We start from the raw sequence: 15,116 nt of genomic DNA on the forward strand, positions 1-15,116 counted from the left end.
ATTTAGTTATAATAATAAATCCATAAGAAGACATTTTGTAGCATCCATTTTTTGGATGATGAAACTGATGCTTCAAGAGGGTAAATTTCTTGCTCAAAGTATCCAATGTAAAGCAGAGCCAGGATTAAAATCTAGGCCTTTGATCCCAATGACCAGGCTCTTCCCTGCTTTCTGATATGAATGCTAGGTGACATAGTACAAAAGGTTTAACAGATGTTGAAAGAAATGATTGCTGTTGGTTTGAAGAGCTCACAGAAGAGTTAAGCTTTCAACTGAATCTTGAAGGCAACGAAGCAGTGGGTATCCCACAATGAGAGGAAAGATTCTTGTTTTCCCTGCATACTTTCTTAACAATAAGATATTCAAATTTAAATATATTCATTTAGACATTATACTTACAAAATAAATCACAAATGCCTAGATCTGAAAATAAAAAAGAGATCGATCTTACTTGGTCAGGCTAGCAACCACCAAAAATATCTGGCAATTTCTGTGTTCTGCTTCATTACTTAAAGGTATTAGGAATTCTTCAGTCAAAAAGAAAAACTTGAGACCGGGCTCGTCCGCTGAGGGTGGAGATGTGGGAGCCGAGGCCACCTGCAACGTTCTGCGAAGCTGGTGGGACACCATGGCAGACAGCTGGGATCCAGTCAGCGACCAGATGAAGCTCTGGAAGGAGCAGCAGGCCGCACAGAAACCTGACGTCCTGACCACTGGGGCTGGCAATCCAATAGAGACAAAATGTTATGACAGCAGGGCCTCGTGGGCCCCTTCTTGTTCAGGATGTGGTTTTCACTGGTGAAATGGCTCACTTTGACCAGGAGAGAATCTCTGAGAGAGTTGTTCAGGCTAAAGGAGCAGGAGCTTTTGGCTACTTCGAGGTCACGCATGACATTACCAAATACTCCAAAGCAAAGGTATTTGAGCATATTGGAAAGAGGACTCCCACTGGGGTTCGATTCTCCACTGTTGCTGGAGAGTCAGGCTCGGCTGACACAATTCATGACCCTCGTGGGTTTGCAGTGAAATTTTACACAGAGGATGGTAATTGGGATCTAGTTGGAAATAACACCCCCATTTTCTTCATCAGGGATGCCATATTGTTTCCATCCTTTATCCATAGTCAAAAGAGAAACCCTCAAACACACCTGAAGGATCCGGACATGGTCTGGGACTTCTGGAGCCTGCACTCTGAGTCTCTGCACCAGGTTTCCTTCTTGTTCAGTGATCGAGGGATTCCAGATGGAAACAGGCACATGAATAGATATGGATCACATACTTTTAAGCTGGTTAATGTAGCAGGAGAAGCAGTTTATTGCAAATTCCATTATAAGACAGACCAGGGCATCAAAAACTTTTCTGTGGAAGATGCAAGACTTTCTCATGAAGATCGAGACTACAGCCTCCAAGATCTTTTCAATGCCATTGCCACAGTCAACTACCCCTCCTGGACATTTTATATCTAAGTCATGACTTTCAGTCAGGCAGATACCTTTCCATTCAATCCATTTGATCTTACCAAGATTTGGCCTCACCAAGACTACCCTCTTATCCCAGTTGGTAAACTGGTCTTAAACCGGAATCCAGTTAATTACTTCACTGAGGTTGAACATCCTACATTTGACCCAAGCAACATGCCACCTGGCATTGAGCCCAGCCCTGGCAAAATGCTTCAGGGCCATCTTTTTGACTGTCCTGTCACCGCCACCGCCTACAACCCAACTATCTTCAGATACCTGTGAACTGTCCTTTCCGTGCTGGGGTGACCAACTACCAGCATGATGGCCCCATGTGCAAGTTCGACAATCAGGGTAGTGCTCCAAATTACTACCCCAATAGCTTTAGTGCTCCCGAACAACAGTGTTGTGTCCTAGAGCATAGCAGCCAATGTTCTCTGGACGTGCAGCGTTTCAACAGTGCCAATGAAGATAATGTCACTCAGGTGTGGATGTTCTATTTGAAGATACTTGGTGAAGAGGAGAGGAAACACCTGTGCGAGAACATTGCTGGCCATCTGAAGGATGCACAAGTTTTCATGCAGAAGAAAGCAGTCAAGAACTTCAGTGATGACCACCCTGACTATGGGGCCTGCATTCAGGCTCTTTTGGACAAATACAATGGTGAGAAACCTAAGACCCGATTCACATCTTTACGCAGCATGAGTCTCACCTGGCTGCCAGGGAGACAGCCAATCTGTGAGAGTCGTGCCCCAAGTTGCTCTCCACCTGTGAAGCAAAGCGTGGTGTTCGCACACATACCCACTCTTCGCTGAATAGAAGATTCTCCTGTGCTAGGTACATTTTATGTCTTTAAAATGATAATCCAGGTTTCTATCGCAAATAATGTTGCAGTGGCTTTTAATGCTATTTCCCTAGGGAGAAGTAAGGGTAGGGCTTAACACTGATATAAAAGAAAATGTATTTGTTTTTGGTGCTGGGTTGGATTATTCACTTAAAATGACTAGAATGAAAGTTTCTGGCAGAAATATGATTTTATTTGATAAGATAAAGTCTTGGTGAAATTAATATGCTTACATATATCATCTCATGGCCTTATTATATAAAAATATGGCTGTAATTATATAAGAAGAAAAGATAATCTACCCAGAAATTTTAATTTTTCTCAGTTCCATATAGGAAATACACATTTAATGCATTGATATCTCTTGAAAATAACTTCAGTGACATCATGGCTTAATGCTTATTCCTGCCTGAAATTGATTGGGTTTTTTTAAAACTTGGAATTACATTCATGCTAATATAGCATTGATTTTACAACAGACTGATTTGTAATTGCTACATTTTTACAATAAAATAATCTGTACATAAAATACAAAAAGAAAAACTCATGAGGGCAATGGATAATATGGTCCTTTTTATATTAATTATTTAAGGTGAAAATATGGGGAAAAGTTTTAATTTTCCTGTGCCTTTCTCCTGTTAATTTTAAGATTTCCCTAATGCACAGTATTGGACTTCTCTATTGACTTCCTGTACTCTCATTTTTTTTTCTGGGAAGTCTTCTGTAGATAGAGTTTATATTTTGCTATCTATTTGCCAAATAGCATATATTTCCTTGTATTTTAACCTTGTATCCTATAACCTTGATGTAATTGCTTACTAGTTCCTTTCCAGAAACTATTTATTAGAGATTTTTTAAGATTTCTACCTAAATCAAAGTTTTATTTTTTTCTTCCCTTTTATTATCTAAAACTTCCAGTACAGTGTTGAAAAGCAATGGTGAGAGGGGACATCCTTGTCTTGTTCCTGATCTTAGCAGAAAATCTGTGAGTTTTTCACCATTAAGTATGATTTTCTTATAGATAGGCTTTATCAAGTTGAAGACTTGCCCCTCTATTTCTTGGTTGCCAAAAGTTTTTATCATGAATGTATATAGGATCTTGTCATATGTTTTCTCTGCATCTATTGATACGGTCATGTGATTTTTTCTTTTTTAACCTATTGATGTTATGGATTATATTAATTGATTTTTGAACATTGAACCAAGCTTGTATACCTTAGATAAATCATACTTGGTTGTGGTATATGATTTTTTAATGCATTCTTGGGTTTGATTTAACAGTATTTTGTTGAGGATTTTTGAATTTATGTATATGAGATATATTGGTCTGTAGCTTTCTTTCCTTGTGGTTTTTTTTTTTTTCCCCTTTGAATTTAGGTTAATACTGGTCTTGCAGAATGAGTTACGAGGTATTCTCTCTGATTCTATCTTCTGGAAGAGATTGTAAAGAATTGTTATAATTTCTTCCTTACATGTGTAATAAAATTTTCCAGTGTACTCATCTGTGCCTATTGCTTTTTATTTTGGAAAGTTGTTTGTTTATTCAACTTCTTTAATAGATATTGTCCTATTTGGATTGTCTGTTACCTCTTATGTGAATTTGAGCATCATATGTTTCAAAGAATTGGTCTGTTTCATGTAGGTTATCAAATTTGAGGGCAAAAAGTTGTTCATAATAGTCTTTTATTTTTCTTTTGTTGTCCATGGGATTTGCAGTGTTGTCACCTCTTTCATTTCTGATACTAGCTAGTTATGTCTTTTATTCTTAGCTAACTTGACTAAAGGCTTATCGATTGTGTTGTTTTTTTCAAAGAACTGGCTTTGGGTTTGTTGATATTCTCTAATGGTTTTCTATCTCTATGTCATTGATTTCTGCTCTAATTTTTTTATTATTTCTTTTCTTCTGCCTACTTTGGATTTAATTTGTATTTCTTTTTCTAGTCTTCTAAGATAGAACCTTAGATTGTTGATTTTAAATTCTTCTTTTTAAATATATGCAATTAGAAACGACAAATACCCACCATTTGCTTCAACGTGGATGGAACTGGAGGGTATTATGCTGAGTGAAATAAGTCAATCGGAGAAGGACAAACAGTGTATGTTCTCATTCATTTGGGGAATATGAATAATAGTGAAAGGGAATATAAAGGAAGGGAAAAGAAATGTTGGGAAATATCAGGAAGGGAGACAGAACATAAAGACTCCTAACTCGGGGAAACGAACTAGGGGTGGTGGAAGGGGAGGAGGGCGGGTGTTGGAGGGGAATGGGTGACGGGCACTGAGGTGGACACTTGACGGGATGAGCACTGGGTGTTTTTCTGTATGTTGGTAAATTAAACACCAATAAAAGTTAAATAAAAAAAAATAAAAAAAATAAAAAAAAAATAAAAAAATAAAAAAATAATAAAAAAAATAAAATAAATAAAAAAAAATAAAAAAAAATAAAAAATAAAAAAAATAAAAAAAAATAAAAAAATAAAAAAAAATAAAAAAAAATAAAAAAAATAAAAAAAAATAAAATAAATAAAAAAATAAAATAAAAAAATAAAAAAAAATAAATATATGCATTCAATGCCATCTCTAAACACTGCTTTTGATAATGTCCCACAAATTTTGATAAGCTGTATTTTTTCTCACTTAGTTGAGAGTATATATATTTTAAAATTTCTCTTGAGATTTATTGTTTGGCTTATATGAGGTATGTTTTTTAATATTCAAGTATTAGAGGATTTTCCAGTAATCTTTCTTTTGTTGACTTCTAGTTTAATTCCACTGTGGTCCGAAAAAAGATAATAATATATTATTTCTATCATTTTGAAGTTGTTAAGTGGTATTTTCATGGTTCAAGATGTTGTCTATCTTGTGATCTTGAGATGAATGTGTATTTTGCTCTTGTTGAATGAAGTAGTCAATCAATGTCAATTACATCCCTTCAATTAATGGTGCTGTTGATGTCAACTGTGGCCTTACTGATGTTCCACCTGCTGTATCTGTCCATTTCAGATAAAAAGTTGTTAAAGTCTTCAAGTATAACAGCATATCCATTTGTTTATCCTTACAGATATATCAGGCTTTGCCTTACATAGTTTGGTGCTCTGTTGTTAGGTGCATACACATTAAGAATTGTTATGTATTCTTGGAGTATCTATCCCTTTATTATTAAATAGTGCCCCTCTTTATCCCTGATAAATTTCTTTATCTGAAGTCTGCTATGTCTAAAATTAATACAGTTATTTCTGCTTTTTTTTGTTAATGTTACTGTGGTATATCTTTCTCTATCCCTTTACTTTTAATCTGTATGCGTTTTTATGTTTCAAGTGGGTTTCTTGTAGACTATGTATTTTTGAGGCTTGTTTTTTGAAAGAGATGGTCTCTGTCTTTTAATGGTGTATTTAGATCATTGATGTTTAAGTTTAAGGTAATTATTGGTATAGCTAGATTAATATCTATTGTGTTTGTTACAATTTTCTAGTTGTTGCCCTTGTCTTTTGTTCCTATTTTCACAATTTTCCTACTTTTTTGTGATTTTTATTGAGCATTTTGTATGATTTCATTCAATCTTTTTTTAAAAAATTATTTGTTTATTTTAGGGAGAGAGAGAGAGAGAGTGAGTAGCACATGAGTGGGGGTGGGGGTAGAGAGGGAGGGAAAGGGACAAGCATATACCTTGCTGAGCATGGAGCCCAACTGGGGCTCCATCTTATGATCCTGAAATCATGACTTGAGCTGAAATCAAAAGTCAGATGCCTAATCGACTGAGCCACCAAGGCACCTCATCATTTAATTTTTCTTACTTTATCAATTATACTTGCTTTTTTTTTTTGGAGCTTGCAGCATATATACTACTAGCAACAAATGCTCTTAATTTTGTTTGGAAGGTAAACTTTTCACTCATCCCTAATTTTACATCTATCTATCTATCTATCTATCTATCATCTATCTATCACTTTCTCACCTTCACATGCTGCTCTGTTAGACTGTATTTCTTCCTTAATTCAAAAACCAGTATGAAACTTTCACAAAACCCTCTCTGATTCCTCCCTCTTTATGCTGTTTATACAGTTATTCTAGTGATTCTTAAGGAATGGGCCATGAATGTGTTATATGTCCAAATTCTTTTGTCCTGTGTATTTTAAATAAGTTTTTCTGTCTCTCTCCTTTGACTTCTAGGCTTTCATTTCATCATGATGTCCCAAAATATATGGGATAATGTTCATTCTCACTTTATGATTGCTTAAATGTTGTTAATCTATGATTACTCTCAAGTAGTGTGGTCACCATCTATTTATGAGATGCCTTTAAATCATATGCCCTTGGGCTCTTAGCTCAAATAGAAAAATACAAAAAACTCTGTTACTTTTTTTTTTTTATACTGGCATAGGAATGTCTACAATTTTCATTTTGAAAAAATGATAACGTGTCATCATAGCAGTCCTGCTTGATTGTTATGGTAAAAAACTCCCAATATGCACTTATACCAATAACAATTTGGGTAACGAAAGCTTTGTAGATCAGTTTATATTTTGATCAGGAAAAAAGTCAGGAATTTATATTTTGATCAGGAAAAAAGTCAAAAGTTTGTTAAAAATTAAATGTCTTCAGAATGTTAAATGGAATAGTTCTATTGAGGCCTGGGCTGGTTTCTGATTTTATACAGGGCCTATGAATTTTGAACCTGATTTTTTTAGGTCATCCAATTGACATGTCCCTTGATGACTTTGAAGAATGCTTGAAAAAAATGCATAGATAGATCTGCCAGATTTCCAGTTCTGAAACACCTTTTGTAATAAGTCATGTCATAGTATTTTTGTTACAGTACATAATTTGCCCAATATGTTTCAAAATTAGAGATCTTAAATTTTATGAATCTCTTGATACTCTTTTCTTACTATTTTGTTGGCTGAAACAGAAATCCTTTCAAACATAGGTAGGAATAAAATGAACCTGCCCAATCATAATCATTTCTACTTATGGCCAAATGACAATTACTAGAAAGGAAAATAATTTAACAAGGAAAAGTGATATAGAGGAGGATCAATGGGGATTTAATTCTTGTTATAGACAATCCAAAAATCTCTTAATTTTTTTCTTTTACACATGTTATTGCTTGCACTCATTTCTATTTAGCAACTATACTTTTGTTCCAAAAATATTCAAGAAAAAGGAATTAATTTGTTCATGAGTTATTGTTACTAATATGGATCAGGCACTTGCAAGACACTACAATTATAGAAGTGAATAAACCAGACATCATAACCTTCATGATGGACCATATTAGAGTAAATGAAAGAGAAAAAAAAGTCTGTGCGAAGAGTTTAAATTTTGATTATAAGAGAAAAAAATATATGTATATATGTATGATCTCAACACTTTATTTTAGATTAAAAATTATATTAAACAGTAAAATACATATGGAAATAAGTAGTAGGTTTCATATTTCTCTGTTGGTCTTCCACTTTATCATTCCTTCTCCATTCTAGTCATATTTCTTGACTGTGAACAGGCTCTTACCTATTCATACATTTATCCATAGACTGTATATTTATTTTTTACTACTTTTAAGAAGATACTGATAGTAATTTTTCTAGTGAGTACAGATTTAATAAAAGAGAACACTAACATATGCCAGAATATACCATCATTTAAGAGGCTATATTTTCTATATGCTAAGTGTTTAGGCATCCAACAGTTGGAATTCATGATAGTTTTGAATTAAGGCCCCAGATTTCTAATTGGTATGACGTGTGCACTATAATCATTTAGTATTTTACAGCTTTGCTGCACGTGATACCTTATAAAATGTCATCCTCACTGTGCTGAAGTACTTTCCCATAGTACGCTTTTCTGTATGTTACTAGTTAGCATGAGCCAAGTGAACCCTAGTTGTCTGCTTCACTCTGGCTGATAGGATGCTAATTTATAGACATCTAAATGAGGTTTTCCTGGACTGGCTAGTCCCTAGCCAACCACCTTATGGTCACAGATGCGTGAGTAGGCCCCTAGAGAACATGAGAGGCAGCTCAAACCAACCTATAGCATTTGAGCTAAAAAATATTTTTAAAAATGTTTTTGATTTAAGCCATGAAATTTGAGGTAGTTTGTTATCCAGGAATAACTAACTGATACAAAACAAATGAACATAGAGAAGAAAGAGCTATAGATTGGGATAATTTTATTTGCAATTCTTTTTTGGCAAAATAGAAGTTAAATCCCTTAGGTTCAGTGAATAAAAAGAATATTTCCCAGACCAAAACAAAGAGTACCAGCTGAAATTCCAACTGTGATGAAAGTAATTAGCTGAAGGGAATCCGTGCAAAATAGGTATAGAGCCTTAGTGAGTCTAAATAAGCTCGACTATTATGTAATTTAATGTATTGACTTGAGCCATACAATCACATTTTTATTTTTATTTATTTTTAAAGATTTATTTATTTATTCATGAGAGACACAGAGAGAGGCAGAGACATAGGCAGAGGGAGAAGCAGGCTCCTTGCAAGGAGCCTGATGTGGGACTCGATCTCAAGACTCCAGGATCATGCCCTGAGCTGAAAACAGAGGCCCAACTACTGAGCCCACCCAGGTGTCTCTCTCTCTTTTTTTAAGATTTTATTTATTCATTAGACAATTATATTTTTAAAGCAAGCACATAATTCAATTTTAAAGATCTCTAGATATTTGTATATTATAATAAATATTTTTAATTTCTAATTTTATTGAATAGCATATTGAGTAACATAGATTATGACATAATTTATTCAATTAGACTATCCTGTGAAATACTATTAAGCTTTTACCACATATATGGTACTATCCCATAGTATCTTATATGTTGGCCATTTACCTGACTTTTGTTTCTTTTTAGTTTTTACATTTTACGTCTAAAATCCTTGTATACATGTAGACTGTGTTTTTAACAGTATGTGCCATTGACCATCTGTGCCAGAAACAACTGGAGTGTTTGTTTGAAATGCAGATGTTTGGAACCACCCCAGAGCTTCTTAAAGAGTCTTCAAGGATGTGGTTGGAAACTTCCTTCCCTAGAAAATTTCCATAGAAACACTAATGTTTGAGAATCTTTATTATAGAACTGGCATAGTACAAGGTGCTGAAAAATATTCTTAAAATGAATGACAAACAGGAATATGTGTGCTAAGTTGAAACTCCTATTTTGATATATAAAATTTGTCTATAGAATTTACATAGCAAATAGTTTATGCCAGTATCCTTAAGCAAAGATTTTCAGACAGACGAAGTGTTGTTTAATATCCAGTTGCCATATTGGAATAACACAAGTTACTCATCAGGCTGGGTCTGGTGTAACTAGCAAAGAAAAAAACACTTTTTACCTTAATTTGGCAGAAGCTTCTTTGACTTTCAGAGTCAAAATAAAAATGAGGAAAGCAGAAGGTCCTGGCTGAATGAGAAGAATTTTTGAAGATATTTGTAAAGTCTCTAAACTAGTGTCTGTATGGCAGATGTATGTACAGGCTCTATATAAAATTGAAATTCAGAGAAGAGTTAAACCTAATTTTGCATACTTCCATCTTAATTTTTTTTAAAAAGATGATGAAAAAAGTTCTTAAGGCCGACGTCATCATTATGTTAATACCTTGAGGGGAGTAATTGGAAACAGCAATAAATAAACTCTGAATCAATGTTAGCTTTAAAAATGTGGTGGTGGAGATAATTTAAAGAACATGTGAAGAACATAATTAAAATATAGTCATGTGTGGTCTGGAAGAAATAAAATGCTAAAGAGTTCAGGCATTTCTACGGATGAGTCCTTGACTTTACAAATATTTCTTAATTCTATCTTAACATGGGAGCAAACTACAGTGTGAATTACCTACAAGGATCAAGAGCGCCGGAATATTACTTATAGATTAGAAGAACAGCAATACCCTTTCCTGTTGTTTTTGTACTAGGCTTTGCTTATTTGTAATTTCTTCTATTATTCCTTTAAGGGAATTAAAGTTACCCCATCTTTCCTTTTCTATGCACTTGATTCAAAATCAAAGAATTAAAAGTGGAAAAATTATTTCCTTGCACTTTTCCAAATTAACTAAAATAAAGGTTTCCTATCAGAGTCATGACAACCATAGTTTTGGGAACAGATGCATAATTGAAGAAGAAGAGATGCCGAGGTTCACTTCCTGTTGCTTTGAATATATGTAATTGCACCACAAGAATAAGCCCATATGACATCCAAATTAAGCAGGTTTTGTTTTGTTTTGTTTTGTTTTGTTTTTGTCTAGAATATGTCTCTTAGTCATGAAACTTCCATTGAGTGTATGTGCCATCCAGAGTGAGAAGCATGTTTTCCAAGTCTGGTTTTGTAGATTTCTCAGAACCCGTTTTGATCCTTTTAATTTTATTAACTGAGATGGAAACCTCTTGACATCAGAATTTTTGCAAAGTTTATTCCATATCCCAGCCCCTGAAAGCTTTTAAATACCTAGGGGTTGGTCCAGATTGTCACCTAATGAATAAGAAAATCTTCCAAAGTCCCTAGTATTTGAGGCCATTAGTTGCCATAAAATCACGAATGATTATATTATCCCTGTAAAAACAAATTAAAACCTTAGGTTTATTCTACTATTTTTCCATTATAAATAGGGACTTTCCAGCATCACTAAAGAAGTATCTTTGCCAAAAATGTTTAATCTGTCATTTCTTTGGACCAGTTTATAGCAAATACCAGGTATAGAAGAACAAGTCCAACAACAGAACAAGCAACCAATCACAAGAAACCAGAAACTAAGGCTGCATATAGGACTACTGCTTTCCCATTCTTCTCAAGAAACTGATGTCTTAAAAAAGGGTGGGGGGGCAGAGTTAGAGGAAAGGAAACTAGAGCACAGTACAAGATACTTTAGAGATAAAACAACCATATGATACATACAGTCTTTGGCTGATCCTGGTTTGAACAAACTAGTTATAAAACATAGCTCTGGAATTATTAGCTCTGAAAATTTAAATATGCACTAGGTATTAGATGATATTAGATAACTATTATTAATTTTATTATATCTGATAAAAGCATAAAATATTTTTGTTTTTAAGAATGCATACCTTAATTAAATGTAAAGATAAATTGTCATGATGAATGTTATTTACTTTACAACATCTAAGCATAAGAAAAAATATAAATAGGTTGATTAGTGAAGCAAATATGATGTAATGATTACTGATCTTTTTTAACAATTTATTTATTTATTATTTATGATAGACACACCCGGGGGGGAGCAGAGACACAGGAGGAGGGAGAAGCAGGCTCCATGCCTGTAGCCTGACGTGGGACTCGATCCCGGGACTCCAGGATCGTGCCCTGGGCCAAAAGGAGACGCCAAACTGCTGAGCCACCCACGAATGCCTGATTGCTGATCTTTAAATCATAGTTTTAATGATATGATTTCATTATACTGTGTTTTCTATGGTTTTATTGAAAATTTTCCTAATAATTTTAAAAGGACATAGTTGTCTTTCATAGTTCAATTAGAATTAGAATTTTTGAGTGAGCATAGCCCTTAGATATCTAGAAAGTGCAGGTTTTAGTAGCAATGAACACTTAACTTAGTGTTAAGAGATCTGCATTCAAGTAAAACCATGGGTGAGGGCCCAGTCCAATTGCTTTCTAACCATAACCCAAGTTCAGTCAAGGACTTTTCAATCAGATTTAAAACAAGAACAATAATCCTTGTCACCCTCCCATGTCAAGGGGGTGTTATAATGATGAATGAGCTCCAGGAATAGATTTAGCCTGCTGATGTATTTGTAACCCATATGGCTATATCACCCTTTGACTTTTCTAAGAGGAATAGAAAATAGTTACATTTAGTATGCCACAAATTAAATTTCTGTCAAGTTTGGCTTTAAAAACCACTTTCCTAGAAATCCAGGTTTTCATAGGCTAGCAAAGAATCTTTATAAGATCCCACATAGGGAACTGAAGCTACTATTGCTAATAGTGGGTGATTTTGTGTAAGCAGAAATAAAACTTTGTTGGTATCGATATATATATATATTATATACATATAATACATGATACATACATATCAATGTATATATTCTCTTTTATAAAACAGCTTGAGATATACTTGACATACAAAACTGCACATATTTAGTATATATATATATATATATAATTTGATTAATTTAGACATGTTTATGCCTGTGAAACTATCACTACAATCAAGGCAATAAATATATCCATCTCAAAAAGTTTCCTACTGCCCCTAAATTTTTTCTTTACTTGAACAGCTTTAAGAATTATTTGTTATTACTATGCACTGTATGTATTCTATGTTAAGTACTGATACAAATAGGAATATTTAGTAGAGCTTCAATATTTTTAGTATTGATCACATCAAAACTATATAAATTAATATAATGATGAATGGTATGAGTAAAATTCTATAGGCTATTATTGCTGGGTTGTTACATTTATACAAAATTCCTATATCAAAAATGTTTAACAAGTACTTCAAATGTGTGATAATAGCATAGATTAAGCCAATATATTTGATTAGAAACATGTCACACTCTAAGGTAGAAGATACTTTATTTAGTTGCTCGATTCAGTTCAGTAAACATTTGTTATAGATCTTATTTTTTCCTTCCCTGCACCAAGTGATATTTTATAAGAGCCTGTACAGAAAAACTCATCTATTTGCCTTTTGGAATTTATATTTTCAGGTAATCTTATATAATCCTCATGCTTCTTCCCATTTCAAGGAAAAGATATCCTGGGCATCTATTTAGACTCATTTCCCTGAACTCAGACTGCATGAGGCTGTACCATATATACAGGGTTTGGAGTAAATCAAAGTAGAGTTAGAGTCCTAGGCAGAAATAAACTTAGAAAATGAAGAAATTAGCCTAAATATCCAAACAAAATTAAAGAGTGAGAAAGAAAGGAATGCCTGTTCTATTCAAAACTGAGGAGTTCGCAACTTAGAACAGGTTAAAAACAGTGATCAGGAGGCCACACTAGAAGAGAAGAGGGCTTTCTAGATACCTGTAGCCTCATGCTTGGTCAGGAGGATCCTCGTTAGGAACTAAGGCTGCTCACGTGTCCGGAGCCCTGAGTACTTCACCTTAGCTGAGTTGAAATACAGCATAAGGGACACATTTCTTGAAGGTGGGGGTTTCTGAGAGCAGCCCACTTGTGAAAAAAACACACCCAATGAGGAAACTTCACCTGGGAAAACAGAGTGTAGATGTAAATCAGAGGGCCCATGGCTTCTGCACAGGGCACATTTTGGAATTAATCATGCCTTAAGACAGGGAGAGAAGCATTTTTGAATAGTGGACCTCTTAATTGCTAGTAATCTCAGTGCTTATGGTCTTACTTGAAAAACCAAAGAAGTTTAAAAGGCCAAGTTGAATACTTGGTTTGCATGTGCCCACACACGTGTGCATATGTGCGCGCGCGCGCACACACACACACACACACACACACAAGTCAGTGATTTCTTGGTAGTATGACTAGTCCTTCCACATTTTCAGAAGAATTATACCATACACAAAATTGACAAAATCATAATATAAAAGCAATACATTTTTATTTGTATTATTTATATGACAGGAGAAATGGACATTTAGTTATTTTATAATGTATAGATATAGTCATTTTTCTTTTAAAAAAAAAGTTTCTTTAATATACAAGAAAAATGTGAGACACAAAGATAACCCAAGAAAGTGCTCAGTCTCTGAGCTGCGAGTTCATAAGGGTTGAGCCTTTCCAGTCTTCCCAGGAAAGATGGGGTTGAGGGATGCTATGTCACGAGACCCCTGGTGAGCCCAGCACTGGGGCCACACTCGGCCTAGTTCTCAACCAAGTTTGGTAAATTGCTGATTCTTCTTGTCCTGGTCCTGGTCCTGCTGACACACTTGGCCTCCAGTTTTCAGAAGTCTGTCCAGATCTCAGAGTTGCCCTTTCCTTTAGTTCCCTAGCATTTTCACTCAGGGGAGAAGGCTGCTTACCTTGTCGTGGTGGTAGAGTTCCAGGGGAGTTGTCATTCTGTAGGATGGTGAGGGGAGATCTCCCTAGTACCTTGCCATTTGTTTTCTGTCTGTTTTGCTTAAAACCTGAAGATTGGGGAGTCTCAGGGTCTCTCAAGGGCTTGTCCGAGCCCTGGCTGGCGATGGGGGTTTCTGAGGGCTGTCTTGCTTCTTCCTTGGATGACACCTGCTTGTAGGGGAGCTCAGTCTGGCTCCAGAGTGGCATCTGGTCCTCAAGGGAAAACTCTGCTGCTGGTCTTCATAGGTGTCCATGCAATGCCAAGGGTAGGAGAGCGGGGATCTGAGTCTTGGGCCTGATTAGGATCCTCCTGCTGTTTGCCTGCTGGTAGGTTTACCTGTGGAGAGCTCTTCACCTGGATGGGAGTGCGCAGGTTGCCGGCGGTACGTGAACAGGGGTCTGCCACTCGGACCAGAAGCTTGTTGTGTGGCAGGGGCCTCACCGGAATGACTGAGGCGCTCTTGGATGAGCCCATCTCAACCTGGAGGAATAAGGTGGGGCAGGGCCTGGCCCTGGGCGAGGAGGTGATGCCAGGCCCGATTCCTTTTTTGGGCGCAAAAAAGCTGGAGCGTTAACTCCCAATGCGGAGTTTCAAACCTCAATATGGTCATTTTTCAATTGTCATACTTTAAATAGATCAATTTTTTGAAAATCCATTGAGTAAATATTTATTAAATATATACTTATAGATGGAAACATCATAGCAGTAAGCCTTCCTAAATGATGATAGTATTTGCATTGCACATACAGCATTACAATTACATGTACAACAATTAGGAATATATTTAGATAA

At 35.3% G+C, this 15,116-nt stretch overlaps 2 pseudogenes; one reads left to right on the forward strand and one right to left on the reverse strand.

Moving 5' to 3' along the window:
- Positions 1 to 628: 628 nt before the first annotated feature.
- Positions 629 to 2,199, forward strand: LOC121475081 (annotated as a pseudogene).
- Positions 2,200 to 14,133: 11,934 nt separating this feature from the next.
- Positions 14,134 to 14,798, reverse strand: LOC121474563 (annotated as a pseudogene).
- Between the last annotated feature and the right edge of the window lie 318 nt (positions 14,799 to 15,116).

Source organism: Vulpes lagopus, chromosome 13 (assembly GCF_018345385.1).
Source record: "Vulpes lagopus strain Blue_001 chromosome 13, ASM1834538v1, whole genome shotgun sequence".
Classification (NCBI taxonomy): Eukaryota; Metazoa; Chordata; class Mammalia; order Carnivora; family Canidae; genus Vulpes; species Vulpes lagopus.